The sequence below is a fragment of the Trachypithecus francoisi genome, unplaced genomic scaffold (genome assembly GCF_009764315.1).
Source record: "Trachypithecus francoisi isolate TF-2019V2 unplaced genomic scaffold, Tfra_2.0 Lachesis_group2, whole genome shotgun sequence".
Taxonomy (NCBI): Eukaryota; Metazoa; Chordata; class Mammalia; order Primates; family Cercopithecidae; genus Trachypithecus; species Trachypithecus francoisi.
Window position 1 is genome coordinate 38,602,280 of NW_022681465.1, and position 26,131 is coordinate 38,628,410.

Here is a 26,131-nt window from a genome sequence, read left to right on the forward strand (position 1 = left end):
CAATTATTTCATGAGTCCCTCATTTCACAAAACATGAAAGCTAACTCTTTTTAAATCTTTTTTTTTTTTTTTCTTGAGATGGAATTTTTGCTCTTATTGCCCAGGCTGGAGCACAATGGCATGATCTCGGCTGTCTGCAATCTCTGCTCCCTGCAATCTCCGCCTCCTGGGTTCAAGCGATTCTCCTGCCTCAGCCTCCTGAGTAGCTGGGATTACAGGTATGTGACACCATGTCTGGCTAATTTTGTATTTTTAGTAGAGACAGGGTTTCTCCATGTTGATGAGTCTGGTCTCGAACTCCTGACCTCAGGTGATCCACACGCCTTGGCCTCCCAAAGTGCTGGGATTACAGGCGTAAGCCACCATCCCTGGCTTACTTCATTTTTTAAATGGGTTTATTTTTTGTTTTTACCCAATCAACGGAAAAAAAAAAATTAGACATGGTGAAATTTACAGTCGGTGACATCATCCTTCACTCTGTCTGTACTATGAGTTTCTACACTTAAAGCTCAGCATTATTGGCATAAAACTTTAAGACACCATGAGGATTCTCCAGTGAAGAAAAAGGGGGAAATTAAAAATGATCTGCAAACAACTAAGAATAACTAAACATTGAATCAGACCTAAAACATTTTCTAATTCCTCTGCACATTGCATCCCATTACTATCCAGGCAGATCAAACAACAGGGCAGTAAGGAAGAGAGAAGCCACTTGGCAAATATTTTCAAGGCATGTTAACAGAATATTTTTAAATAAAAAAAAAACTCATGGCTTCTTATCTTTGCCATAAAGCAATAAAGGGGTGAGAAATATAAAATCTCAAATGGAGATATTAAATGACTGAATTTAAGAAAAAGACCATAATTTCTGACAAAATAGAAAAAATTAATTGGGATGTACTAGGTTTGTTTGTTTTGCCTTGTTTGTTTTTAAGGATACTTATATTTCACATTGGTCTCATTGATAAGGTGATCCAAAAAAACTTTTTTGTTTTTTTTTTTGAGACAGAGTCTCACTCTGTCACCCAGGCTAGAGTGCAGTGGCACCATCTCGGCTCACTGCAACCTCCATCTCCTGGGCTCAAGCAATTCTCCTGCCTCAGCCTCCCAAGTAGCTGGGATTATAGGCACTCACCACCATGCCTGCCTAATTTGTGTATTTTTAGTATGAGATGGGGTTTCACCATCTTGGCTAGGCTGGTCTCAAACTCCTGACCTCATGATCCACCCACCTCCCAATGTGGTGGGATTACAGTCATGAGAGTAAGTTTTTCAGTATCATTTTAAAAAGTACAAGTGAATGTGGATCCATCTGTGGAAAAAAAAAAAAAACAACTACAAAAAGACAAAGATGCAATACTCAACGCCTGCACAGGACAACACACTGGAGCTGACCAAGCACATGCTTTATAAACGCTTTTTCAAAATCAAATGTTAGAACACACAAGAAACTGGTTTGTTCTTATTGTTTATTTTGATTGTGTCATTCTTTGCACATCACCTCCTCCTCGTCCTGGCATTTCGCATAGTGAGAAAAGTCATCGAAGATGGAGGTTGTGTGCTTGTAGGAAGCAATAATTTTCAGCACTTGTTTTTCTTTTTCTAAAGGCACCTCCTGTGTTTTATGGTTTATGACTGGCTTGCTGTCATGATTCTCCAGTCTGCTGTGCCTGAGCTGGTTATTGGGCACACCACTGACAAAAATCCACTTGATATGAAACTTTCCCTTCCATTTGTCTTGAGACCAGACTCCAGCACTGGTGCTGCTGTCCATAGAGCACTTCATCTCGGCCATCCCACAGAAATACCCACTCCCACTGATAATGAAGAGCAGGTAGGCAGGCCCCTTGCTGCTTATGGAGCTGAATGCACTGTTCAAGTACATAGTACATGTTCTGTGCTACACAAAATGGAGTACCTAATGGAGTGGTGAATGTCATCCTCAGAATAGCTCTTTACAATGTACATATGTCCAGTTTTGAGATTCCAGTCAAATTCTTTTTTTTTTTTTTTTTTTTGAGGCGGAGTCTCGCTCTGTCGCCCGGACTGGAGTGCAGTGGCCGGATCTCAGCTCACTGCAAGCTCCGCCTCCTGGGTTTACGCCATTCTCCTGCCTCAGCCTCCCTAGTAGCTGGGACTACAGGCGCCTGCCACTTCGCCCGGCTAGTTTTTGTATTTTTAGTAGAGACGGGGTTTCACCATGTTAGCCAGGATGGTCTCGATCTCCTGACCTCGTGATCCACCTGTCTCGGCCTCCCAAAGTGCTGGGATTACAGGCTTGAGCCACCGCATCCAGTCAAATTCTTTAGGATTATAATTGTGGGCAGCTTTCAGTTTTTTTTACACTTGGGGCAGAATTAGTCTTGGTATTTCCAGGAGAGTTACTGTCACTGTTGGCCCCTCTTCTCTGCCCAAATGCCATATTTCCACGTGAGGAATGATCCAGTAGGTCTGAAGTGACTGCTGAGGGTTCTGATACTGTGGTTGAGCCAAAGCAGGAAGCTTCATTGGGAGAAGACGAGGCACCTTCTGGGGTTGTGAGGATAGTGTCTCCTGGGGGTCTGGGGTCTTCACCATAGGCCCCTTGTTATCCCTGGTGTCAATATCCATGTTATGCTTTATAGATGGAGTGGGCAGTGCACCCCCTATGACAGGCCCACTCTTTGTTTCCATTTTAGGCCATGGTTTTGCAGGCTTGCTGGCAATGGCAGCCCATGAGGTCAGCTTTGAAACTGCCATGTTCACATATGTCCCATCATTGCCAGAAAGGATGCCAATCAGTGCCACACTGCTGACGGCAGAGCCTACTGTCCTTGACTGCAGAGGAGCTGACATCCCCAATCTTCAGGGTGACCATGTCCTGCTACAGGCTGTTCACCCCAGAGGCCTTGCTAAAGGTGTCACTGTGAAAGCCCATCTGTCCATCAACCACTGTGCAGCCCAGGAAGCTTGGGGGTAGGTGTAGCTGCTCCCATATGTAGAGCTCTGAATCTGCTACCCTTGAGACCCACTTGTCCTCCCTGCCAAGAATACAGGGTTTGGGGGTAAAAGTTAAACCTGTGCTGATAGATTTTGCTCTCCAGACTCCAAGGCTACCCCAAAACAGAATTGTGCATACAATTATGATCTCTGTTACTGAGCTGTTCATAGGTGGTGAGATGTCGAATCAAAGGGTCCTTGCAGTGGACCACAGAGCCTCATTGAGGGATTAAGGAACTCCAGTGGATGGTGGGTAATAGCTGTAGTGAGACTGAGGGCTCACTATGTTGTCCAGGCTGGTCTCAAATTCCTGGGCTCAAGCAATCCTCCCGCCTCAGCCTCCCAAGTAGCTGGGATTATAAGCATGTGCCACCAGGCCTGGCTATCTTGCCATTTCTCTCCTAGTATCTACCTACTGAACAAAATTGTGAAGACAAAAGGGCAAGAACTGTGGTGATCTTGTTTACTAATGCTTATCCCAGTGCCTTCCATGGGGTAGACAGGTGCTCAATAAAGTCTGCAGAATCAGTAAATAAATGGAAAGAATGGGTCTTTCATACATAACTGGAAATTTATATAATAAATGAAAGCCTATGAGAAAAACTAGATTTAGTTTTAACTAGTTTGACCTTATAAAATAAGTGAAAGAAAGGGCTAATGGTGATGAAAGAATAAATAAAATATAAAACCATAGAGAAAATCAACAAGGTCAAAGTCATTTTTTAAAATTTTTTATAAAATTGATAAAGTCCTAGCAAGATGGCATAAGTAAATTACTGACAAATATGAGATAGGGGACATTATTATAGATACTATAGAAATTAATGAGATAATAGAAGATGTTATGAAAATTTTATGTTAATAAATTTGTCAACTTAAATGAAATGGACAAATTTAGAAATAGGTAAATAAATTTTGATATGTTGATACAATGAAATACTGCATAGCAATACAAATAAATGAACTATTACTAGATACAATATGCATCACAAAAACATTTTGTAAAGTGACAGAAGTCATCCCCAACATAAAACACACTGTATATTTCTATCTATATGAAGTTAAAGAACAGGCAAAAATCATCAATGGATACAAACAAAAGAATAGTGATTTTCATTTGGGGGATCTTTGGAGGTGGTATGAATGGAAAAGGAAATGAGGGAACTTTCTAAAACAGCCATTCTCAATTAGATGCTGTGAGAGAATTAGGCCTCACAGAAAATAATTTGAGACTCTACTTTCTTAATTAGTCTAATAATGATACATAGTATTCTTGATGCACAAGAGGTAAACTGATTAATTAGAAACAGTGTGTGCCTTTGGGCATGACGATTTAACTCCCTTCTGGATCCCCAGTTGAGCGGTACTGTCTGAGGCTGCACTGTTCCATATTGTAGCCACTAGCCACATGTGGCCATATGAATTTAAATTTAAATTATTTAAAATTAAATAAAATTTAAAATGTAGTTTCTCAGTCAGACCAGCCACACTTCAAATGCTCAAAAACCATATATTGCAAGAGCTACTATATTAGATAATATATATGTGTCAATTTCATCTCAAATTTTAAAAATAAGAAGTTAGCACAAATAAGTTTATATTATGTATGAGTAAGGTTTTGAAGTTTGATGACAGTAAGGCGTTACGTCTCATGAAACACAAAAAACAAAACAAAAAAAAAAACTCTTACTTTTGTCAATTTTCATAATATAACACATCTACTAAACTACAACATTTCATATTACTACCAGTCCTGAATAATCACTTTCCATGAAAATCACAATTTAGAAATGTGTATCTGGGCTTGAGTTCATTTTGAAATATAATTAATACCCCCAGGACTGGTCAGATTTGTTTCACCCAATTTGTCTTTAAAGGATTATAGAACCAGGGTATTTTGCAGCAATACATGTAACAAATGTTTAATATTCTAGATGGGCTTTAACACAGCACACTTGGTGAAAAACATCACCACTACTACAAACAATAGAACACTTTCTATATTAGCCAAGTTAAACATATCAGCATTTTTCATGAAGTCATGCAATCAAACAGACTTTATTTTACAAGTCACTGTTCATTGGACTATAAAATGAGTTTGCTAAATTAATATTTCAATGAATTACATTTAAAGGAATATATAGATTTTCAAGTGCTATTGGTTTAGACCAAAATGTCTTAGAACCCAGAAACAAAGTTATCAATAGTTGTCAGCAGTCTGTAAGTACTCAACTTAAAGAAATATGTGTAAATTATGAATTCATTCCAAACATCCAAACAAGAAAATAAAATGGAAAAAAAGACTCTGATTCCTAGAATAGCCTATAGCCAATTTTCTCCCAAAAGAATGCTTATTTTAAATAAAGTCTCAGCCCTACAAAATGTAACAGCTGAATTATGGTCTAAGGTTAAGCACATATATAGATATATAAAGTCTAGTGTGTATATAACAAACTAGCTTGCCCTAAGGCTCAGGAGGCCCCAACAATGTCCAGTTGGTGTTGGAAAGATGAGTTTTAAGCCACAGAGCTCAGTCACAGTGTGCTCCGGGCAGCTTGCCCTGTTTTTCAAGAGCCTATTGTACTCATATCTTCCCAATTCCACTTTCAGGGACATCATGTCAGTAGCTTGAATTAGGCCACAGTGGAAATTTCCAGATGGTTCTTATTTAAACACTGAAATAACGTAAGTAATAACACACTGGAAAATGACAATAATATGAAATAGGTCCTACACTAGAAATATGTTTTATGGTTTGTCGTTGTGTTGCCCCATGGCTCCTCTCACCCACTCCACAATCTTATTTAATGACATCTCCAATCTCTGGATGCTCAGGCAAAATACTTTGCAATGATGCTTCTCTTTATCTCACACCCCTTTTGTCACCTATCAAAAATATTTGGCTGCTGTTACTTTCAAAATATATACAGAATTCAAGTGTTTCCCACACTTCTCACTGCTACCACCCTAGACCAGGCCATCAACAGCTCTTTCCCTGTCTTCATCTGCTCTTTACTGCTGCCATTCTACCCCCTACCACCTAGTCTCAGAATACCAGCCCCAGGGACACTCAAAACCCTGTTGGCTCCCCATTCATAGTAAAAAATCCGAAGTCCTTACAGCAGTCTGTTGATCTGACCCCTGTTCCCACTCTGAACATAGTTTTAGCTACTTTCCTCTCACTCTCTTCACTCTAGCCACATAGACCTTTTTGCTCTTCCTTCAACACCCCAGGAAAATTCCCACTTCCATGCCTTTGCATGAATTGTCCTAGTATTAGAATGCCCTTGCCTAATACCTGCATGACTACCTCTGTTACTCCCTTCAAGTCTTGACCCAAATGTCACCTTCTTAATAAGTCTGATCACACGCTCCAATTGCAATGCCCTCTTCAGCAATTGCCACTCCCGTTTGTCCTGCTCCAGTTTCCCTTTCCTCCCATAGCACTTATTAACTTCTAACATACTATACAATTTACTTATTTTATGTAAATAGGCAAGTAAAGTTAATACTTTATGAAATCAGAATCTTTCATCAATTTTATTTGCAGCTGTATCCCATGCCTCTGGAATAGTGCTTGGCACATCATAGTTGCTCAAGAAATGTTTGTTAATGAAGGCTGGGCGCGGTGGCTCAAGCCTGTAATCCCAGCACTTTGGGAGGCCAAGACGGGCGGATCACGAGGTCAGGAGATCGAGACCATCCTGGCTAACACGGTGAAACCCCGTCTCTACTTAAAAAAACTACAAAAAACTAGCCGGGCGAGGTGGCAGCGCCTGTAGTCCCAGCTACTCAAGAGGCTGAGGCAGGAGAATGGCGTGAACCCCGGAGGCGGAGCTTGCAGTGAGCTGAGATTGGGCCACAGCACTCCAGCTTGGGTGACAGAGCGAGACTCCGTCTTAAAAAAAAAAAAAAAAGAAATGTTTGTTAATGAAAAAATGAGTGGCTATCCCAAACTCTAAAGAATGTCAGATAGTTTTGTTTCCTCCTTTGATCTGAAGATGTTTGGGAACATGATAACTGGATCTGAAAGCCATCCAAATGTGTCGTGAAAACGTTCAGAATTGTTTAATCACATCTGTGATTCTATTCTGTGAACCAAAATCTGTCAGAAATCTAATGCCAAAATTGTTATTGGAATTTTCTTGCTCACTGCATCACTTCTAAGAACAGTTTGAATCATTTCCTGAGACCCTAAAGGCTATAAATATACAATCTGCTTCTTAACTGGTGAAGAGACTCTAGATTGTGTAAAGGTTTTAAACATATTTTGGGAGACATACGTGGTTTGAACACTAAAATTAACCTATGATTTACAGGAGCAAAAAACAAACGATTTTAGCATCCAGTAAAATTTGATGCTTGAGTGCTCCATTATTTTATATCAGTATATAAAACTACTTTTCATTTTCTTTACTGGATACTACCAAGGTACAAATAATAATTCAAAATCTAGAAGTGTAAAATTCTTATAACATCAAAGAACCAGCAGAACTAGTGTACTTTGTATTGTTCAATAATGTAGGTGAAGGTACGAGAATGTATTATTGCATGTGAATACTCCAATTCCAAAATTTTATAAAATGTCTTTAAATTATACGAAAATGATCAATATATTTTGAAGCAAATTTCTCAAATGGCCTTCAGACACAATCTTCATAGCCATAGAGATGTAAAGCAACAAATAACCTACATTTGTTTTAAAAATGTGTTGCAATGCTGCATACACCTAACATATGCTTTAGAAGTTTAAATTCATTGCTATGGCAGTATACATGACTGACAGCTTTAGAATAAGTTAAATAAATGAAAAAGAATTTTTAACACTATTTTGAGTGCCTGGATGGAAAGAAGTAAAAAGAGAACAAACACAGGGAATTCCATCTTCTCTATACCTCTGGAGGACAAGAGAGTTGTTTGTTATTCATTTGTTTGTTGCTCTCTCTTAGAAACAAAGTGATGGTACATGAGCTACATTTTCACCTGTCAATTTTTGGCAGAAGCATCTAAACAAGTGGTGCAAAAAGGAACTATGGCTCCTGCTGTCATGGCTGAGATAACCATAGCCATCAGCATTGAATGGTGATGTAAGAAATGTAATCATTGCAACAATCAAAGAGCACAGGCCCTACCTGGTCCATTCATATGTAACTCAATGAGCGTTATTCTCCTTGGGCAAAATAAGCAGCCCCAAAGTGCAGGTGAACAGAAGATATGGCTAAATTTGGCATGAATCCTAGCCAGTTTCAAAGTTCATATTGGAAGGAAAACCACTAAAAAGGAAGTATTACTAAGCAGTAATGTATATTAAGAGCACAGTATTATTGTTGATTAAATTCTCAAGTATTTATTAATTTTTAATGCACTATATGCCTTCCTAAGAAAAGCTTAGACCTCACTTGCCTCTAGAATCCTTGTTTCAGTGTGTACTAAATATTTAGGAATGACATATGAAAATTTTCCAGTTTTTCTATACCTTTCACTTAAATAACAAGTATCTAGTAATTGCCTACCATTCACCAGAAACATATTGGGAGTGCAACAATAAACAAGGTAAGTGATGCTAATAATTTTTGGACATTGATTTTGTATCCTGAAACTTTGCTGCAGTTGTTTATCAGCTTAAGGGGCTTTTGGGTTGACACTATGGAGTTATCTAGATATAGTATCTTGTCATCTACAAACAGAGATAGTTTGGCTTCTTCTCTTCCTATTTAGATGCCCTTTGTTTCCTTCTCTTGCCTGATTTCTCTGGCTAAGACTTCAGTACTATGTTGAATAGAAGTGGTCAGAGAGGGCATCCCTGTCTTGTGCCACTTTTCAAGAGGAATATTTCCAGCTTTCGTCCATTCTGTATAATGTTGGCTGTGAGTTTGTCACAGATGATCCTTATCATTTTGACGTATGTTCCTTTAATACTTAGTTTATTGACAGTTTTTAACAGTAAGGACAGTTGTCACTTTAAATTAAAAGCTAGAAACGATTATGCTTATTGAGAGAAGCCAAAAGCTAGGCCTCTTTTGCAAAATAGCCAAGTTTTGAATGAAAAGGAAAAGTTCTTGAAGAAAATTAAAAGTGCTACTCCAGTGAACACATGAATAAGAAAACAAAATAGTCTTATTACTGATATTTTAAAAGTTTGAAGAGCCTGTATAGAAGATCAAAGCAGCTATAATATTCCCTTAACCCAAAGTCTAATCCAGAGTGAGGCCCTAACTCTCTTCAGTTCTAAGAAGGCTGAGAGAGGTGAGAAAGCTGCAGAAGAAGAGTTTGAAGCTAGCAGAGGTTTATTCGTGAGGTTTAAGGAAAGGAACTGTCTCCATAATACAAAAGTACAGGCTAGGCATGGTGGCTCACGCCTGTAATCCCAGCACTTTGGGAGGCCGAGGCAGATGGATCACGAGGTCAAGAGATTGAGACCATCCTGGCCAACATAGTGAAACTCCGTCTCTACTAAAATTCCAAAACGTAGCTGGACGTGATGGTGTGTGTCTGTGATCCCAGCTACTCAGGAGGCTGAGGCAGGAGAATCGCTTGAACCCAGTAGGCGGAGGTTGCAGGGAGCCAAGATCGCGCCACTGTACTCCAGCCTGGCAGCAGAGCAAGAGTCCATCTCAAAACAACAACAAAAAAGTGCAGGGTGAGGCAACAAGTGCTCACGTAGAAGCTGCAGCAAGCAATCCAGGAGATCTAGCTAAGATAATTGATAAAGGTGACTACACTAAACAACAGATGATTAATATGGATGAAACAGCCTTATATTGGAAGAAGATGCCATCTAGGACTTTTATAGCTGGAGAAGTCAGCCCGGCTCCAAAGATTCAAAGAACAGGCTGACTTTCTTGTTAGGGGCTAATGTAGCTAGTGACCTGAAGTTGAATCCCATGATCATTTACCATTTCAAAAATCCCAGGGTCCCTAAGAATTATGCTAAATCTACTCTGCCTGCTCTATAAATGAAACAAGAAAGCCTGGGAGACAGCACATCTATTTACATAATTATTTACTGAATATTTTAAGCCCACTTTTAAGACCTATTGCTCAGACCAAAAAAACAACAACAAAAAAATATCTCTTCAAAATGTTACTATTTATCGACAAAGCATGCATGGTCACACAAGAGCTGGTAGAGATGTAGAAGGAGATTAATATTTTTTGTATTTTTTCAATTTTTTTATTATTAAACTTTAAGTTCTGTGGTACATGTACACAACGTTCAGGTTTGTTACATAGGTATACATATGCCATGTTTGTTTGCTGCACCCATCAGCTCATCATTTACACTGGGTATTTCTCCTAATGCTATCCCTCCCCCAGGCCACCATCCCTCAACAGGCCCCAGTGTGTGATGTTCCCCTCCCTGTGTCCATGTGTTCTAATTGTTCAGCTCCCATCTATGAGTGAGAACATGCAGTGTTTGGTTTTCTCTTCTTGTGTCACTTTGCTCAGAACGATGGTTTCCAGTTTCATCCACATCCCTGCAAAGGACATGAACGCATCCATTTTTATGGCTGCATAGTATTCCATGGTATATATGTGCCACATTTTCTTTATCCATCCTATCATTGATGGGCATTTGGGTTGGTTCCAAGACTTCGCTATTGTGAGCAGTGCTGCAGTAAACACATGTGTGCATGTGTCTTTATAGTAGCATGATTCATAATCCTTTGGGTATATACCCAGTAATGGGGTCACTGGGTCAAATGGTATTTCTAGTTCTAGATCCTTGAGGAGTCACCACACTGTCTTCCACAATGGTTGAACTAATTTACACTCCCACCAATAGTGTAAAAGCATTCCTATTTCTCTACATCCTCTCCAGCATCTGTTGTTTCCTGACTTTTTAATGATTGGCATTCTAACTGCCATGAGATGGTATCTCATTTTGGTTTTGATTTTCATCTCTCTAATGACCAGTGGTGATGAGCATTTTTTCATAAGCTTGTTGGCTGCATAAATGTGTTCTTTTGAGAAGTATCTGCTCATATCCTTTGCCCACTTTTTGATGGGCTTTTTCTTGTACATTTGTTTAAGTTCTTCATAGATTCTGGATATTAGCCCTTTGTCAGATGGGTAGATTGCAAAAATTTTCTCCCATTCTGTAGGTTGTGAGATTAATGTTTTAATGTCCCCTAACACAACCTCCACTTTGTAGCCCATGGATCAAGAAGTGATTTTGACTTTCACATCTTATTGTTTAAGAAATACGTCTTGCAAGGCTATGGGTGCCATACACAGTGAGTCCTCTGATGGATCTTGGCAATGTAACTTGAAAACCTTCTGGAAAGGATTCACCATTCTAGAAAACAACAATACATTTGTGATTCCTGAGAGGAGGTCAAATATCAACATTAACAGAAGTTTGGAAGAAGTTGATTCTAATGTTCATGGATGACTTTGAGTAGTTTAAGGTTTCAGTGGAAAGAGTAATTGTAGAGGTGGTGGAGATAGAATGAGAACTAGAATTTAAAATGGAGCCCGAAGATGTGACTGGATTGCTGTAAGCTTAAGATAACACTAATCTATGAAGAGTTACTTTTCACAGATGAGCAAGAAAAGTAGTTTCTTGAGATAGAAACTTCTTCTGGTGAAGATGCTCTAAACATTATAGAAATTAAAACAAAGGATTTAGAATACTATGTAAACTTAGTTGACAAAAGAGTGGCAGGGTTTGAGAGGATAGATTCCAATCTTGAAAGAAGTTCTACTGTGGGTAAAATGCTATCAAACAACATAGTAAGCTACAGAGAAATCTGTCATGAAAGCAAGAGTCAAGTGATACAGCAAACTTTATTGTTGTCTTAAGAAATTGCCACAGGCACCCCAACCTTCAACAACCACCACCCTTATCAGCCAACAGCCAACAACATTGAGGCAAGACCCTCCACAAGCAACAAGACCATGACTCACTGAATGTTCAGATGATTGTCAGTGTTTTTATTAGCAATACAATATGCTTTAATTAAGGTATGTATATCGTTTTCTTAGATATAACGTTATTGCACAGTTAATATACTACAGTATGGTTAAACATAACTTTTAAATACACTGGAAAACAAAACAATTTCTGTGACTTTCTTTATTGCAACATTCATTTAATTGTGGTGGTCTGAAACCAAACTTGAACTATCTTTAAAGTCTGTATAAATGAAGCCTAGAAGGATACCATCTAAGCAGTTAATAGTGGTAGACAACAGATTCAAATTTGTACACTTGGTGTGCAATTTGAACCACTTAAATAAGCATATTTCACTTCTCTAATAAAAAACAATTTTTCATTGGATACATCTGTACAATATCTTGCTACCCACCTAATTATTAATAAATGCTTTGTGATGTAATTATCTGGGAGGCAGAGTAAGATGGCAGGATAGACAACTCCACTGATCATATCCCCCACAAGTACATCAACCTAACCACTATCTAAAAAGAAAAAAATTTTTAAAACCTTCATAAGAGCTAAAAACCAGATGAGCCCTCATAGTACCTGGTTTTAACTACACGTCACTGAAAGAGGTACTGAAGAGATAGAAAAAATGCTTGATTTGCCAGTGCCACCCCACCCCCATCACCCCAGCACTGCCAGCATATTGAAGAGAGCATCTCTGGGTGCTGGGGGAGGGAGAACAGCAATTGTGAGCCACTGGACTCAGTGCTGTCCTGGTAGAGCAGAAAGCAAAACCAGGCCAAATTCAGCTGATGCCCAACCACAGAGGGAGCATTTAAACCAGCCCTAGCCAGAGGGGAATTACCAATTCCAAAAGTCCAAACTTGAATTCCCACAAACCTCACCACTAAGGGCCAAAGTGCTCTGAGTCTCTAAGTAAACATGAAAGGCAATCTAGGACATAAGGACTGCAACTCTTAGGCAAGTCCTAGTGCTGAACCAGGCTAAGAGACAGTGGAGCACACAACCTACTGAGACATCCGGGGCAGCTAAGGAAATTCTGGCGCCACCTTTCCCCTAACCACAGGCAGTATAGCTCCTGGCTCCAAAAGAGACCCCTTCCTTACGCTTGAAGAAAGAAGAGGAAAGACAGGGGAGGACCTTGACTTGCATCTTGAATACCAGCTCTGCCACAGTAGAATAGGGCACTGCTCAGTCATGAGGACCCCCATCCTAGGTCCTAGCTCCCAGACAACTTTTCTAGACACAACCTGGCCCAGAATGGAAACTGTTACCTTGAAAAGAATAAACTATTCTTGGCACCATTTATCACCTGCTAACTGAAGAGTCCTTGGGCCCTGAACAACCAGCAGCAATACCCAGAAACTACATCAAGGGCCTTGAGTGAGCTTTTGAGATTCACGGGTTTCAGGTGAGATCCAGCATGTTACTGGCTATGGTGGCTACAGAGAAATCTCTCATGAAAGGAAGGGTCAAGTGATACAGCAAACTTTATTGTTGTCTTAAGAAATTGCCACAGGCACCCCAACCTCCTTCTGCTTGAGAAGAGCAGAAGAAAAAATACAGGGGAATTTGCCTTGCACTTTTACATACCAGCATGGCCACAGGAGGATAGAGAATACCAAGTGGGCTTTTAGGGTCCCTGATTCCAGGTCTTGGCTCTTTTCAAGTATCTCAGGACTTGCCCTGGCCCAGCGGGGAGCCTACTGCCCTAAAAGGTGAGCCCCAGGTCAGGCAGCATTCATCACATGCTTATTTAAGAATCATTGGGCCTTACGGGAACGTCAGCAGTAGTCAGGCAGAACTCCTCATGGCCTGTTGTGGCCATGACTATGAGGTGAAGCTTCTCTGACTTCAGAAAGGGGAGAAAAGAGTGGCAAGGACTGTATCTTGTGGTTGAGTGTCAGCTCAGCCACAGTACAAGAGTACACCATGTAGATTTCTAAGGTTTGTGACTCTAGTCCCTGACTCCCAGACAGAAACTGTGGATTCACTGGGGCCTGAGAGAACTTGCCACCCTGAAGGGAAGAACACAGGCTTGGCTGGCTTTTTGTAGAGCCCTGCTGATTGTAGAGCCCCAGAGCCTTGAGCAAACATAGGCAGTAACCAGGGAGTGGTTACAGCAGGCCTTAGATGAAACCCAGTGCTGTAATGGCTTCAGGTCTGATCCGGGGCAATCATAGTGGTGGTGGCCACAGGGGTACTTGTGTCACTCCACCCCTAGCTGTAGGTGGCTCAGAACAGAGGGAGACTGTTTGTTTACTAGAAAGTAAGGGAAGAGAACAAGAGTCAGCAAGGGGTAATGAGAGAATTCTCCCAGATCTTGCCCAAGACCATCAAGGTGGTACATCAGTGAGTCTACAATAACCACAGCGTTATTGGGCTTGGGGTGCTCCCTGAAGCAAATGCAGTTTAGATCACAAAACCCAAGTCCTTGAAAATATCTAGAAAGCATTCCCAAGAAGGACAGGTATAGACAAGCCCAGATAGTGAAGACTACAATAAATACCAAACTCTTCAATGTTAAGACACTGAAGAAAATGTGCTAGCATTAACGCCATCTAGGGAAACATGACCTGACCAAATGAACGAAATAAGGCACCAGGAGCCAATCCTGGAAAAAGAGATGTGTAACCTTTCAGACAGAGAATTCAAAATGACTGTCTTGAGGCAAAGGAATTCAGGATAAAACAGAGAAGGAATTCCAAATTCTATCAGATAAATTTAACAGAGATGAAAATAATCAAAAAGAATCAAGCAGAAACTCTGAAGCAGAAAAATGCAATTGTCACACTGCACAATGCACCAGAGTCTTTTATTAGTAGAATTGATCAAGCAGAAGAAATAATTAGTGAGCTTCAAGGCAAGCTATTTGAAAATACACAGAAGAGACAAAAGAAAAAAGAACAAAAAAAAAAGAAGCATGCCTAAAAGATACAGAAAATAGCCTGTATAAAAATAGCCTTTAAGGCAAATTTGAGTTATTGACCTTAAAGAAGAAGCAGAGAAAAAGAAGTAGAAAGTTTATTCAAAGGAATACAAACAGAAAACTTCCCAATCCTACTGAAAGATGGCAGTATCCGAATACAAGAAGGTTATATGAACACCAAGCAGACTTAATCCAAAGAAGATGACCTCAAGGCATTTAATAAACAAACTCCCAAAAATCAAAGAAAGGATTCTAAAAGCAGCAAGAGAGAAGAAACAACATACAATGGAGCTCCAATATGTCTGACACCAGACTTTTCAATGGAAAGTCAGAAGAGAGTGGCAAGACATATTTAAAGTGCTGAGAGGGAAAAAAAGCAAAACTTTACCCTAGAATAAATATCTGGTGAAAATACCCTACAAACATGAAGTAGACAAACAAAAGTTGAGGAATTTCATCAACACCAGATCTGTCCTACAAGAAATGGTAAAAGGAGTAATTCAATCAGAGAAAAATAGGAATGTTAATCAGTAAAAAGTAATCACCTGAATGTACAAAACTCGCTGGTAAAAGTATGTACAGAAAAACGCAGCATAGTGTAACACTTGAACTGTGATGTGCAACCTACTCTTAGCTAGAAAGACTAAAAGATGAACCAATCAAAAATAATAACTACAACAACTTTTCAAGACATAGAAAGTATAATAAGATGCAGATAAAATCAACACAAAGTTTAAAAGTTGGGGGGATGGAGGGCAAAGTAAAGGTGTAGAGTTTTTATTTTACATACACTGACTCCAGGCTTCCCAGTGAAAGTGACAGCAATTCCAGCAAGGCAGGAGGTTGGACCTCTGTACATACCCCTTTGAAGGCGACTGAATCCAGGGAGCCAAACAGTGACTGTCCCTGGGCCCCACTTCCACAGCACCACATAGGATAAGACCCACTGGCCTGGAATTTCAGCCAGTCACCAGAAATAGCAATGCATCTACCTGGGACAGGGTTCCTGTGGGGGGGAATGAGCCGCCATCTTTTCTGTTTGAGAGACTGAGCTGTTCCAGTCTCAGGGCTTTGGAGAGTCCAAACTGGCCAAGGGCAGAAGGGATCCCCCAGCACAGCACAGCTACCCTACCAAAACATGGCCAGACTGCTTCTTCACGTGAGTCTTCAATCTGTACCTCCTCACTGGATGGGACTTTCCAACCAGGGCCTCAAGACACCCTCACCAGTGTTCTCAGGCCATAGAGATTTGAATACACCCTGAGAGGAAGTTCCCAAAGGGAAGGGCAAGCCACTATCTTTGCTGGTTGGGCGACTTAGACATTTGAGTCTGTGGGCTTTGGAAATCTCAAGCTGACTGGGGCAGAAGCGGTACCCTAGCACAGCAGAGCTGCACTATGAAAGGCATGACCAGACTGCTTCTTTAAGTGCCTTCCCAATTCTGTGTCTCATCACTGGGCAGAACCTCCCAACCAGGTCCTCCAGCCACCCCTGCTGGTGTTCTCTGTCTGACAGATATTTAAATTCTCCCAGAGATGGAGTTATCAGGAAGTGGGGTAGGCTGACAGCTTTGCTGTTTGTGTGACTGAGTCATTTCAGTCTGTGGGCTTTGGAGAGTCCAAACCAACCAGGGTCAGAGGAGATCCCCCAGCACAGCACAGCTGCTCTACCAAAATGTGGCCAGACTACTTCTTTGAATGGGTCCCCAATCCTGTTCCTCCTGACTAGATAAGACTTCCCAGTAGGGGTCTCCAGCCACTTCGTACAGGTGCTTTCAGCCAGCAACATCTCCATACCTCTCTGGGCTGGAGGTCCCAGAGGAAGGAGCAGGCTGCCATCTTTCCTGTTTTGCAGGCTTCACTGGTGATACCTCCAGGTGGTTAAAAAAATACGAGGCAACTAGAGACTGGAGCAGACCCCCAGCAAACCACAGCAGCCCTATGGAAAAGTAGCCAGACTATTAAAAGAAAAAAAAAAAATCGAAAGGTCAGCAGCCTCAGAGATTTAAAGTAGATAAGCCCAAAAAGATGAGAAAGAATCAGTGCAAAAACACTGAAAACTCAAAAAACCAGAGTTCCCTCTTTCCTCCAAATTACTGCATCACCTCTCCAGCAAGGATTGATGACTGGGCTGAGACTGAGATGGATGAAATGACAGAAGCAGAACTCAGAAAATGGATAAAAACAAACTTCACTGACCTTAAGTAGCACCTTGTAACCCAATGCAATGAAGCCAAAAATCATGATAAGACATTATATGAGCTGACAAACAAAATACAGTATAGAGAAGAATGTAACTGAACTGATAGAGCTAAAAAAAACACAATAAAAGAATTTAATAATGCAATGACAAGTATTAATAGCAGAATAGACCAAGTGGAGGAAAGAATCTTAGAGCTTGAAGACTGTCTTTCTGAAGAAGACAGGCAGACAAGAATAGAGAAAAATGAATGAAATGGTCAAAACCTCTGAGAAATATGGGATTATGTAAAGAGACTGAATCTATGACTGATTAGTGTACCTGAAAGAGATAGGGAGAATGGAAAGTTGGAAATTCTATTTCAGGATATCATCCATGAGAAATTTCCCAACTTAGCCAGGCAGGCCAACATTCAAATTCAGGAAATGCACGGAACCCCAGTTAAGTTACTCCACAAGAAAATCATTTCCAAGACACATCATCATCAGAAACTCACTGTCGAAATGAAAAAAAAAAAAAATGTTAAGGGCAGTTAGAGTGAGAGGCCAGGACACCTACAAAGGGAGGCCCATCGAACTGCCAACAGTCCTCTCAGTGGAAACCCTACAAGCCAGAAGAGACTGGGGACCAATATTCAAATTTCTTAAAGAAAAGAAATTCCAATCCAGAATTTTGTATCTGGCCAAACCAAGCTTCATAAACAAAAAAGATATGAGAGCTTTTTCAGACAAGCAAATGCTGAGGGAAGTCGTTACCACCAGACCTGCCTTACAAGAGTTCCTAAAGGAAGAACTAAATATGGAAAGGAAAGATCATTATCAGCCACTACAAAAAAATGCTGAAGTACACAGACCAGTGACACTATAAAGCAACCACATAAACAAGTCTGCAAAGTAACAAGTTAACATCATGCCAGGATCAAATCTACACATATCAATACTAACCTTAAATGTAAATAGGCTAAATGCCCCAATTAAAAGACATGGAGTGGCAAGCTAGTTAAAGAACCACGACCCATTGGTATGCTGTCTTCAAGAGACTCATCTCACATGCAGTAACACACATAGGCTCAAAATAAAGGGATGGAGGAAAATCTACCAAGAAAATTGAAAACAGAAAAATGCAGGCTTGCAATCCTAGTTTCTGACAAAACAGATATTAAACCACAAAGATCAAAAGAGACAAAGAAGGGCATTCATTACATAATGGCAAAGGGTTCAATTCAACAAGAAGACCTAACCATGAACACCCAGATTCATAAAGCAATTTCTTAGACAACTTCAAAGAGACTTAGATTCCCATACAATAATAGTGGGAGATTTTAACACTTCAATGACAATATTAGACAGATTATTGAGACAGAAAAGTAACAAAGATATTCAGAACCTGAATCTGAATTCAGTTCTGGGTCAAATGGACATGATAGATATCTATGAACTCTTTACCCCAAAACAACATTCTTCTCCTCAGCACTTGGTACTGCTCTAAAATCAATCACATAATTAGAAGTAAAACAGTCCTCAGCAAATGCAAAAGAACTGAAATCATAACAGTTCCTCGGACCACAGTATGATCAAATTAGAATTCAAGACTAAGAAATTCACTCAAAACCATATAATTGCATGGAAATTGAATAACCTACTCCTGAATGACTTTTGGGTAAATAATAAAATTAAGACAAAAATTAAGAAGTTCTTTGGAAACAATGAGAACAAAAATGCAACATACAAGAAATTCTGTGACACAGCTAAAGCAGTGTTAAGAGGAAAATTTATAGCACTAAGTGCCCACATCAAAAAGTTGGAAAGATCTCAAGTTAATAACCTAAAATTACAACTAAAAGAACTAGAAAACCAAGAGAAAACAAATTCAAAAACTAACAGAAGACAAGAAATGACCAAAATCAGGCTGAAATGAAGGAGATAGACACACACACACACACACACACACACATACAAAAAAAAAATTCAAAAAATGAGCAAGTCCAGGGGCTGGATTTAAAAAAAAGAAAAAAAAAAAACTAAAACATTGACAGACTGCTAACTAGACTAATAAATAAGAAAGAAGAGAATATTCAAATACAAACAAATCAGAAATTATAAGACAGATATTACCATTGACCACATAAAAATACAAATAAACATTGGAGAATATTATAAACACCACTATGCAAATAAACTAGAAAATCTAAAAAAGGTGAATAAATTCCTGGACACATTCACCATCCAAAACTGAACCAGGAATAAATTAAAACCCTGAGTGGACCAATAATGAGTTGTGAAATTGAAGCAGTGTAAATAGCTTACCAAAAATAACAACAACAAAAATTTTTTAAAAGCCCAGAACAAGATGGATTTACAGCTGGATTCTACCAGATGTACAAAAAAGAGCTGGTACCATTTCTGCTGAAACTGTTACAAAAAATTGAAAAGGAGGGACTCCTCTCTATCTCACTCTATGAGGCCTGCATCAACCTGGTACCAAAACCTAGCAGAGATACAACAAAAACAGAAAACTTTAGGCAAATATTCTTGATGAATATTGATGCAAAAATCCTCAAAAAGTACTGGCAAACAGAATCCAGCAACACATCAAAAGCATATCCACACAATCAAGTAGGCTTTATCCCCAGGATGCACGGTTGGTTCAACCTACACAAATCAATAAATGTGGTTCATCACATAAGCAGAACTAAAGAAAAAAGATGCATGATTATCTCAATAGATGCAGAAAAGGCCTTCGATAAAATTCAACATCACTTCAGGTTAAAAACTCTCAATAAAGTAGATATTGAAGGAAGAAACATAACTCAAAGTGATAAGAGCCATCTATGACAAACCCACAGCCTCCATTATACTGACTGGGCAAAAGCTGGAAGCATTCACCTTGAAAATCAACACAAGACAAGAATGTCCTCTCTCACCACTCCTTTTCAACATAATATTGGAAGTTCTGGCCAGAACAATCAGGCAAGAGAAAGGAATAAAGGGCATCAAATAGGAAGACAGGAAGTCAAACTATCCCTGTTTTGGATGACATAATCCTATATCTAGAAAACCCCATTATCTCAGCCCAAAAGCTTCTTAAGCTGATAAGCAATTCCAGCGAAGTTTCAGAATACAGAATCGATGTGCAAAAGTTGCTAGCATTCCTAAGCACCAACAGCAGTGAAGCCAAGAGTCAAATCATGAATGAACTCCCATTCATAATTGCCACAAAAATAATAAAATACCTAGGAGTATAGCTAACTAGGGAAATGAAAGCTATCTACAAGAAGTGCAAACCACTGCTCAAAGAAATCAGAGATGACACATACAAATGAAAAAATGATTTCATGCTCATAGATAGGAAGATAAATATTGTGAAAATGGTCATACTGTCCAAAGCAATTCACAGATTCAATGCTATCCCCATTAAACTACCACTGACATTCTTCACAGAATTAGGGGGAAAAAAAACTATTTTAAAATTCATATGGAACCACAAAGAGTCTGAATAGCCAAGGCAATCCTAATCAAAAAGAACAAAGCCAGAGGCATCACACTACCCAACTTCAAACCATACTATAGGGCTACAGTAAGAAAAACAGTGTTATACCAGTACAAGAGACACATAGACCAGTGGAAGAAAATAGAAAACCCAGAAGTAAGACTGCACATCCTACAGATATCTTATTTTCAACAAACCTGACAAAAACAAACAATTGGCAAAGGGCTCCCTATTCAATAAATGGTGCTGGAATAACTGGCTAGCTATATGCAGAAGATTGAAACTAGACCCCTTCCTTACAACATATACAAAAATTAACTCAAGATGAATTAAAGACTTAAGTGTGAAGCCCCAAACTATAAAAACCCTGCAAGACAACATAGGTAATACCATCAACTATATATGATTTTGTTGAGCATCTGCCTTACATTACTGGAATCTAAGCTCCATGCAGGCAGGTATTTTTACGTCATTTGTTCATAAAAGCAGCTAGAACAGTGTATGACACATAAGAGGCATTCTATAATTATTTGGTGAATGAATGTATTAATTAATAAATTATCCCCTTGCTCTCCTACAAGATCAGGTTGCTTTTTTTTTAACTTTAAGTTCTAGTGTGCATGTGCACAACGTGCAGGTTTGTTACATAGGTATACAAATGCCATGTTAGTTTGTTGCACCCATTAACTCGTCATTTACATTGGGTATTTCTCCTAATGCTATCCCCACCCCATGACAGGCCCCTATGTGTGATGTTCCCCTCCCTGTGTCCAAGTGTTCTCATTGTGCAATTCCCACCTATGAGTGAGAAAATGTGGTGTTTGGTTTTCTTGTGACAGTTTGCTGAGAATGATGGATGGTTTCCAGCTTCATCCATGTCCCTGCAAAGGACACGAACTCATCCTTTCTAAAGGCTGCATAGTACTCCATGGTATATATGTACCACATTTTCTTAAACCAGTCTCTCATTGATGTACATTTGGGTTGGTTCCAAGTCTTCACTATTGTGAATAGTGGCGCAATAAACATATGTATACATGTGTCTTTACAGTAGCCTGATTTATAATCCTTTGCGTATATATCCAGTAATGGGATAGCTGGGTCAAACAGTATTTCTACTTCTAGATCTTTGAGGAATGACCACACTGTCTTCCACAATGGTTGAACTAATTTACACTCCCACCAACAGTGTAAAAGTGTTCCTATTTCTCCACATCCTCTCCAGCATCTGTAGTTTCCTGACTTTTTAACGATCACCGTTCTAACTGGTGTGAGACGGTACCTCATTGTGGTTTTGATTTGCATTTCTCTGGTGACCACTGATGATGAACTTTTTCTTATTGTCTGTTGGCTGCATAAATGTGTTCTTTTGAGAACTGTCTGTTCATACCCTTTGCCCACTTTTTGATGGGGTTGTTTGCTTTTTTTTCTTGTAAATTTGTTTAAGTTCTTTGTGAATTCTGGATATTAGCCTTTTGTCAGATGGGTAGATTGCAAAAATGTTTTACCATTTTGTAGGTTGCCTGTTCACTCTGATGGTAGTTTCTTTTGCTGTACAGAAGCTCTTTAGTTTAGTTAGATCCTATTTGTCAATTTTAGTTTTTGTTACCATTGCTTTTGATGTTTTAGTCATGAAGTCCTTGCCCATGCCTATGTCCTGAATGGTATTGCCTAGGTTTTCTTCTAGGGTTTTTATGGTTCCAGGTCTAACATTTAAGTCTTTAATCTATCTTGAATTAATTTTTGCATAAGGTGTAAGGAAGGGATCCAGTTTCAGCTTTCTACATATGGCTAGCCAGTTTTCCCAACACCATTTATTAAATAGGGAATCCTTTCCCCATTTCTTGTTTTTGTCAGGTTTGTCAAAGATGAGATGGTTGTAGATGTGTGGTGTTACTTCTGAGGCCTCTGTTCTGTTCCATTGGTCAATGTATCTGTTTTGGTTCCAGTACTATGCTGTTTTGATTACTGTAGCCTTGTAGTATAGTTTGAAGTCAGGTAGCATGATGCCTGCAACTTTGTTCTTTTGGCCTCGGATTGTCTTGGCAATTTAAGCTCTTTTTTTGGCTCCATACGAACTTTAAAGTAGTTTTTTCCAATTATGTGAAAAAAGTCCTTGGTAGCTTGATGGGGATAGCATTGAATCTATAAATTACCTTGGGCAGTATGGTCATTTTCATGATATTGAAACTTCCTATCCATGAGCATGGAATGTTCTTCCATTTGTTTGTGTCCTCTCTTATTTTCTTGAGCAGTGGTTTATAGTTGTCTTTGAAGAGGTCCTTCACATCCCTTGTAAGTTGGATTCCTAGGTATTTTATTCCCTTAGTAACAATTGTGAATGGGAGTTCACTCATTATTGGCTCTCTGTTTTTCTGTTATTGGTGTTTAGAAATGCCTGTGATTTTTGCACGTTGATTTTGTATCCTGAGACTTTGCTGAAGTTGCTTATCAGCTTAAGCAGATTTTGGGCTGAGACAATGGGGTTTTCTAAATATACAATCATGTCATCTGCAAACAGGGACAATTTGACTTTTATCTTTTCCTAATTGAATACCCTTTATTTATTTCTCTTGCCTGATTGCTCTGGACAGAGATTCCAACACTATGTTGAATAGGAGTAGTGAGAGAGGGCATCCCTGTCTTGTGCTGATTTTCAAAGGGAATGCTTCCAGTTTTGGCCCATTCAGTAAGATATTGGCTGTGAGTTTGTCATAGATAGTTCTTATTATTTTGAGATACATTCCATCAATACCTAGTTTATTAAGATTTTTTAGCATGAAGGGCTGTTGAATTTTGTCAAAGGCCTTTTATGCATCTATTAAGATAATCATGTGGGTTTTGTCATTGGCTCTGTTTATGTGATGGATTACATTTATTGATTTGCATATGTTGAACTAGCCTTGCATCCCAGGGATGAAGCCAACTTGATCGTGGTGGATTAGCTTTTGAACGTGCTGCTGGATTCGGTTTGCCAGTATTTTATTGAGGATTTTTGCGTCAATGTTCATGAGGGATATTGGTCAAAAAGCAGACCTAATAAACATCTACAGAACTCTCCACCCCAAATCAACAGAATATACTTTCTTCTCAGCACCACATAGCACTTATTCCAAAATCGACCACATAGTTGGAAGGAAAGCACTCCTAGCAAATGTAAAAGAACAGAAACCACAACAAAGTGTCTCTCAGACCACAGTGCTATCAAACTAGAACTCGGGATTAAGAAACTCACTCAAAACTACACAACTACATGGAAACTGAAAAACCTGCTCCTGAATGACTACTGGGTACATAACAAAATTAAAGCAGTAATAAAGATGTTCTTTAAAACCAATGAGAACAAAGACACAATGTACCAGAATCTCTGGACCACATTTAAAGTAGTGTGTAGTGGGAAATTTATAGCACAAAATGCCCACAGGAGAAAGCAGGAAAGATCTAAAATCAACATGCTAACATCACAATTAAAAGAACTAGAAAAGCAAGAGCAAACAAATTCAAAAGCTAACAGAAGGCAAGAAATAACTATGATCAGAGCAGCACTGAAGGAGACAGAGACACAAAAAACCCTTCAAAAAATCAATGAATCGGGAGCTAGTGTTTTGAGAAGATCATCAAAATTGACAGACCACTAGCAAGACTAATAAAGAAGAAAAGAGAGAAGAATCAAATAGACGCAATAAAAAATGATAAAGGGGATATCACCACTGATCCCACAGAAATACAAACTACCATCAGAGAATACTATAAACACCTCTGCACAAACAAACTAGAAAATCTAGAAGGAATGAATGAATTCCTGGACACACACACCCTCCCAACACTAAACCAGGAAGAAGTTGAATCTCTGAATAGACTAGTAATAGGTTCTGAAATTGAGGCAATAATTAATAGCCTACCATCCAAAAAAAGTCCAGGACCAGATGAATTCACAGCCGAATTCTACCAGAGGTAGAAAGAAGAGTTGGTGGCATTCCTTCTGAAAGTATTCCAATCAATAGAAAAATAGAGAATCCTCCCTAACTCATTTTATGAGGCCAGCATCATCCTGATACCAAAGCCTGGCAGAGACACAACAAAAAAAAAATCAGGTTTTTTAATTAACTGCATTATTCCCATCTACAAACTAAAAGGGCAAGGAGGTTGAGTTTTTATTCTATATGTGATGGGAAATCCTTGAAGGAAGTAATGGCAATGACATGAGCTGATCAAAATTTTAAATAAACTACTCTCATTTATTTATAGAGATAAAATTTCTAAGAAGTCTGAAACAGGAGCAGGAAGATAAAGCCCAGAAACCACTATTAAATAAGCATGAGAATTACATACATAAAACTAAAAAACCATTTGGAGAATATATTGTCAACAGACATAGCACAACAAATGTGACAAGTTGCTCTTATTGGTATTTCGTATTATGCCAAATTGTGAACCATATTTAACAATAATTATAATAGTACAACATTAATACTTATATTAGGTCATTGCTCATGGTTAATGAACATGTGAATACACCCTCTTCTGTATATTTCTCTCCAGAAAGGAAACAAACTATAGAGCAATACCATTAAAAATGGGGCACATGTTACTCTCTGAAATACAAAATATTTTCTTATATTCATATTGGAGGTATATTGCATGTTTATATGTCACTCATCTTAAAGCTATTTTAGAAGTCAGTCATAAACACCAAAAAACATAAATTCTAATATGGAAAAACTAGTCTTTAAATACAAAAACAAAATATTAAAAAGTCAATTAATGCTTTTCTTAGTAACTTCTTTTTTTATTCAGATTGCAGGTTTGAACATGTATTTCAACATTTTAAATTACTCTAACACAGTGATCAATATCATTTTTTCATAGTTGCTAATTATAAAATGGAAGTAGGAAATACTATGTACAGAAGGAATTCTTTCATGGTTCAGTATCAAAAGATTGCTGGAGTGAAGGAAGGAGGAGAAGGGCTTCACATGCTATTCTGTATTTTTCCTCATTCACTTCACTGACCTTTACTCAAAACCAACAGCAAGAGGAAACAAAGGTGGAAACAACCCCAGGGACACAGGCGGCTTGAAAATAAAACCCCTGCATGATCTTTAGATATGCAAGTAACTTTCAAGCTGCAAACACAAGGAGAATAATAAAACATTCCCTGTGCAACTATATTATTTAGCTGTCAGATACACATATGTCTAAACTACCTGAGCAGAACAGGCAAAGCACCTGAAGGGAATGGCTGATGAGAGCCTGCAACAAAACAAGCATGACAGAAGAGGCTCAATTTCAATAGAGATAATTTAAGATGAGTTCTGAATATTGTCATGTGATTAAGATTAGTCTTTTATGAAAAAATAATGGTCATTATATAAATCTTACATACTAGAAAAATATTTTCTGCTATGATTTACACAAATATAGGTGCTTATATCATTTTAAAAATTAAGCCAGTTTTATACTAAATGAAAGCAACCAAGTTATTCTTTTGTATTTTTTAAATTCCTGCATTTAGAATTTCTTCATACAATGAGGGGGTCCTATTTAAATTTACAGAACTTAGAAGGGAGGTAATCTGAAATCTTATGAACAACTTAGCACTTTGTCTTGTGCTGATTTTTGTAGTT

The 26,131-nt window shown here is 38.8% G+C and overlaps 1 pseudogene; it reads right to left on the bottom strand.

The window, feature by feature from the left end:
- Window positions 1-1,462: 1,462 nt before the first annotated feature.
- LOC117066032 overlaps window positions 1,463-26,131 on the bottom strand; it is a 67,027-nt pseudogene continuing 42,358 nt past the window's right edge.